Source organism: Urocitellus parryii, chromosome 2 (genome assembly GCF_045843805.1).
Source record: "Urocitellus parryii isolate mUroPar1 chromosome 2, mUroPar1.hap1, whole genome shotgun sequence".
Classification (NCBI taxonomy): domain Eukaryota; kingdom Metazoa; phylum Chordata; class Mammalia; order Rodentia; family Sciuridae; genus Urocitellus; species Urocitellus parryii.
In genome coordinates, this window is record NC_135532.1 from 53,793,922 (window position 1) to 53,799,739 (window position 5,818).

The 5,818-nt window shown below is 41.9% G+C and overlaps 1 non-coding gene across 1 annotated transcript; it reads right to left on the reverse strand.

The window, feature by feature from the left end:
• Positions 1 to 691: 691 nt before the first annotated feature.
• Positions 692 to 766, reverse strand: Trnai-gau (transfer RNA isoleucine (anticodon GAU)). The gene has a single exon. It is a non-coding gene; the product is annotated as a tRNA-Ile (tRNA).
• Between the last annotated feature and the right edge of the window lie 5,052 nt (positions 767 to 5,818).

Sequence of the window (5,818 nt, forward strand, 5' to 3'; positions counted from 1 at the left end):
CCAGGACTCTCCCTTCAGTTATTTCTTCTTGAATTGTCTGTATTGCACACACTGCCCCATGCCAACGTGGAAGAAAGCATCAGTTTAAGATTCATGGTAATGAAGAGGGATACCTTTCTCTTGCTTTTTAAAAATTTCCATATTCTTAATGAGCTTATTGGATGGGGGTGAGGATGTGGGCCGACTGTTGAGAGCCACAGCCAAAGGGGCCCCAGCAAAATTCCAGCTGCCAGCAAACTTCCAGCTGCCGGCTGATGATTGGCTCACAGTGGCCCCAGCAACATCTAGCTGATTGGCTCCTCTGCAGTCATGTTCATTGGGCTGTTTCCCTGCCCTTCAGACTGCCAGCTGATGATTGGCTCACAGTGGCCCCAGCAACATCTAGCTGATTGGCTCCTCTGCGGTCATGTTCATTGGGCTGTTTCCCTGCCCTTCAGACTACGGAACTGCTCATTGGGGGACTTCTTTGGCTCCGCCCACGCGACCTAGCCAATCGGCCTCAAGAGCAGGAGGATTGTGGGAGGTGGTGGTTGGTGTGTGGGAGAGGCTTGTGGAAGCCGGTGGTGGCAGTTGGGCTCTGAGGGTTTTTCCTGAGGAGCTGTTTTGTTTGGCGTTTGTAGTTTTAAAAATAAAGTTTGTTTCTTTTGACAAGTGGCTCCTGAATTGTGCCCAGCCAGACTGCGGCATTTGGTGGCCCGTACGGGGAACGAACCCGCGACCTTGGCGTTATCAGCACCAAGCTCTAACCAACTGAGCTAACCGGGCCTGTTTATATGTTTATATGTGCCCTTCAAGCTGCCGGCTGATGATTGGCTCACAGCTGGAAGTTTGCTGGGGCCCCTTTGGCTGTGGCTCTCAACAGGCCGACAGTGAAAAGACAGCCCTCCTGTTTTGCCTTTTCTTTTTATCAAGAGGGAGGAAGAGAAAGAAGTGGTAGAGAAGACACTAGTAGTGTGCTCAGGCAGATCCAATCTTAGAAAAGTAGAAATGAAATTTGAGGATCCAGGAAATGATTTCTTTAAACTGCTCATATTTGTGTGGTCTTTAGAAAATCTTCAAGTCTCCTTAGGTGAACAGCTCTTTCCTTGTGGAAATCAATGCTTTGGCTTAAGCAGTGTTTCTTCCACCTCAGAGAGAAGCAGAACCCTCCCGAGGGCTTTCTCTCCATGATCCTGCCAGATCCACCCTGGAAATTCTGATTCCATAGTTCAGGTCCCAGAAACAAGCATTCTAGTTAGTCTCCTCATGTGACTGTGATGCTTGTGCTGGGTGCAGAATCAGTGTTCTGAACTGACTATTACAATCTCAGGGAGAGTTTAAAAAACACAGATCAAGAATCCAAGTTCCTAGCAGTGAGATGTGGGAAGACAAATGAAAATTAAAAATAAGAGGCTTACTTCTCCTTGTCAAAAATAAGGGAAGAGATTCCCCTCTCCTCCTTTCCTCCTAGAATCCTATAATTTAAGTACTCTCTTTTATTGAAATGGCTGTATATCCTTTTGAATGCCAGATAGGTCTTTATCAACTTGATGTCAGGAATGTCTTTCTCAAGCGCTTGAACTCCCTTTGTTTCAATGTAACCGTCAAGGGAGACAGTGCCTGGTTCCTGTCTGGAAGTTTCTATGAGACAGGTAGAGCCTAACTTTTACAGGTACCTATTCCAAATTGCAGAACCACTTCCTTCTTTTTAAAGCAAATAGCTCACAGAGTTGCCAGGATGAAGGATGAGCTGCTGGTGACAAATAATACCATCAAGTCCCATTATTGGGAGACTACTTATTGTAGTAGTAATAAGTAACCTTCAGAATGTGCGTGCATAATAAGATGTACCTGGCTCTCTGAAAGGATATGTCTTTCTGTTGCTATCTCTAAGCAGATTGCCTATGATGTGCAAATATAAACTTTATTTTGGTTTAATGCCTCTTTAATAACAAAACTTGTTTCTGTCCCTACTGTCTTTATGGAGAGGCTTTTCTGGATTGAGGGAATATTTTGTCTTATTTCCATAACAGGTGTCAGTTTTTTTTTTTTAATTCTTTGTTTCTGAGGATTGAACACAGGGCTTCATGCATGCTAGGCAAGAACCCTACCACTAAGCTACATCCTCAGTGCCCAACCAGTGTCAAAATTTCCTACCACAGCTTCCCCAGGAGAAGCAGTGATCCTGTCCCTGATGTAGAGACTGCAGTTCTGGGGAAGCTTTATTCCACTGCCTCTGGGGTCCTGGGGTCTGCCTGTGAGGGTTCCTATAGGACCAGAAGGTCACAGCTGACCTGTGCCTATGTCTTTGGCTGTACTGTCCAGGGGCCAGATTGTGAATCAGTGAGTGTGTGTCATCAGAAGGGGCACATGGTCAGGTTGCATGTACTCTCAGACTGCCCCCCGGATTGTCCTCTGACAGGCACCTCTCTTTAGCATCTCAGTTTGGTGGCTCAGTAGGGCTGCCTTCTTGTTATTGAGGGTGCTGCTTTGTGCTGGCTCTGGAATTAAGTCTGTGAAGAAGTGGCATCTCAGAAGAACACTGCAAAGGTCACCATCCATCATGAAGGACCACTTTTTCCTCTGATATTTCTGTTTTCCCTTTTCAGATCTTGCCTTAGCCTTGTTAGCTGACATGCTTTCTAGTCTTATCTCAATGGGCACTGTGTTAGGCAACTTTTCATCGCTATGACAAAATACTTGAGAAAAAGAACTTTTAAGGGGAAAGATTTATTTTGCCTCATGGTTTCAGATGTTTCAGTCCATAGTTGCTGGTTTCATCTCTGTGGGCTTCTGGTGAGGCAGAACATGATGACAGGGAGGGTATGGTCGGGGAAAGCTGCTCAATTCAAGGCAGCCAAGAAGAGGTAGGAGAGAGGGAGAAGGCCAGGGACAAAATAGAGTCCCCAAGGTTATGCCCCCAAGGATCAATGCCATTCCACTAGCATCCCACTTGCCTGCAGTTTCCACCATAGTCCTTTCCAGTTATGAATCCATCAATGGATTAGTCCACCAATGAGGTAAGAGTCCTCGTGATCTAATCATTTCCCCCAATCCCCACTTCTCAACGTTGCTGCACTGTGGACAAAGTGTTCAAAACCAGAGTCTTTAGAGGACATTCTATACCCAGAGCATAAGAAGGCAGTACCACTGGAAAAAACACTCTCTGCATTGCAAACTTTCTTTTCCTCTTTTGTGTCCCTCTCCCTGCCTGGCTCCTTGACTATGGACTGGATTTCTATTCTGGACTATTTTCCTGTAGAGTGGATCTTAGGTATTGGCAGGTGGTGGGGTGGGGGTGGGGCAAAAAAGTGCGATTTGAGGGATGCTGAAAGATACCATCCCTACCACCATACCTTACTCTCTGTATGGCACACTAAGCCATTTACCTTTTAGCACAAGGAGGATTTGGGATGGAAAGTAGATTAGAGGAAAGGGAGAAGTGGGGCTTAGATCTGGGCCACACTTATTGCCACCAGTTGTGATTTTTTTTTTAATTTAGTCCCTTAATTTCTAAAGTGGAGAAAAGTTTCCCATGTTTCTTGTTGTTAGATCCTTTTTGGTGCTTTCAGAGTACCTCGGATAGTGCGAAGGCTCAGATCAGATGATCCGAATTAGCCTCTTTTTAAGCAAATAGTGCACATCTGATGGTGCTGAATTAAATGATGGCGGGCTCTGTGACAGCTAAGACATCACCAAAGGGGAAACCTGGGGTCAGCATGAAGGGGAAATATGTCTCCAATGGAGGAGATAGAAACACAACTTCCCAGCCTCATCATTTTGCCAGCCCCAAATCATAAATATTGCTATCAAGAGATCTAAGTGGCTTGGTGAATTAAGAACAAACAAACGGATGGATGGAGGGAGGGAAGGATGAATGTTTACTTGTTCTAAGATGCAGTTTGAGATGTTAACTTTTTTTTTTTTTTGCGAAGACTTAAGTTTTAATAATGCATATGAAATAGAGTTTTTCAAGAAATACCAGCCCAAAAGTTATATTTGCAATTCTGCAATTTAAAAAAAATCTCTAAAAATTCAGTCTTTTGATAAATTTGTGGCAAACTCATTTAGCAGCAAAACCTCAAATGATATAAAACTTGATGTAGCAATCATTTCTCCCAGTTAGTGTGAGAATTCATGTTTTGTGGATGAAACCTTAATGTCTGACCATGAGTGCTGCTCCAGGTAGCACTTGAGGGTGTCATGTGATACAGCACTGTGTTACTTTACTGAGATTCCCCAAATTCTGAATTCAAAACACATCTGGCCCATGATATTTCAAATGTGGGGTTAGAGATCTATGTTACTTCATAGCTATTTTTTAATGTGTAGACTTTTTCAAATAGTTTGGAAGACAAATGACATACATGTGCATCCTTTTACAAGTAAACGTAAACATTTTTTCCTACAATTTTGCAAAACATTAGGAGCAATTTCTTTTGCATGCTCTCCTGTCATTTGAGATACAGATATATTATTCATCAAAGGTTTCAGACTCATAATTCCTCTACCCAAATTGCTACACTCAAATATTACAGAAAGAGAATCAAAGAAATCAGAATATATATGCAGTGTGTTTCTTCAGCAGGTCTTTATCCTGGGATAGTTTGCTTTACTTCCATTCCTCTTCCATCAAACCACTTGGGCAAACAAGATGACCCAAAATACTTGCATTAGTAGTAAAGCACATGTTTGTAGAAGATAATTTATGACATGGTGGAATCAGGTGAAGTGTAATTTGTCATGTACACCATAGTTGTACTTTGTAGAATGCATCATAGTAGTAGAGTACAGCTTTGGAGATAGCATTTGGAGATCTGAATCTCATGTCCATCACTGGCTGATGTGACCTTTATTATTTATTTCTCCTCTGTGAGTTTCCACTCCCTGAGCACAGACCTGCCTGAGAGAGTGGTTGTGATTTAAGTGAGTCAGAGCACGTGAAGTATCTAGTCTGGACTCTGCATATAGTAGATCCATGTCAGATGGTATCTACTCTTGGAAGCATCCAGATTAGTCATCTATTGCCTGGCATTAGGAACTCTAAACTAGGCACTCCATGTGTCTAATATCAATGGTGCCGTATATGTGACAACTGTTTCACACTCAAGGATCACAGGGATCACCATCCCCATTAAAACTTGTTGACTGTCATACTTTATACCCCAAGGAATCAAACTTTGCTGTGTACTCCCAGCCCTCTGCTATCTGAGTGATCAACTTGTTTTCCATCGTTCATGACACTTTCTCTGCTCTGCATCTTTCCCACTGAGTCTTTATTTTCTCCCTGGTGGGTATCAAATGAAGCGCTAATAAGACCTACTGAACATATTACGGGAGAAAAATCTTAATACTGCTTTACAAGCTAAGATGAAAATTCTCAAAAGTGTACTATATATTCTAAACTGTAATTTAATGAATATCAGGGCAGAAGTTGCCAGATTTTTTGAGTACTAACTAGAAACATTGTCTGTTGGAATCCACTTAATATGGCACTCTTTAAACAATACATAAAAATTTTGTTTTTTTATTATTAAACTCAGTTGCAGTTTTGTTTAAAATTATGGTGTTTTAAACAAACTGTTTAAAAATAGCTAAATGTGCACTTTAAATGTCTTGTAAACTCTAATTACATTTTAAAGTATATAGAGACAAAAGTAAATTTTATTTCCATGCTTACTGCAGAATCAATTAAATAAAATTTAAAAATGCTTTTGAACCTCTTGCACCTTAGCAGCTACAGAGGACAGCATTCATGCTGTACAAATGTTTAATCCCTAAATGTTTAATCCCTAGTCTTCCCACTAACATTGGAAAATGTGGTGTTAATAAGGAGAAG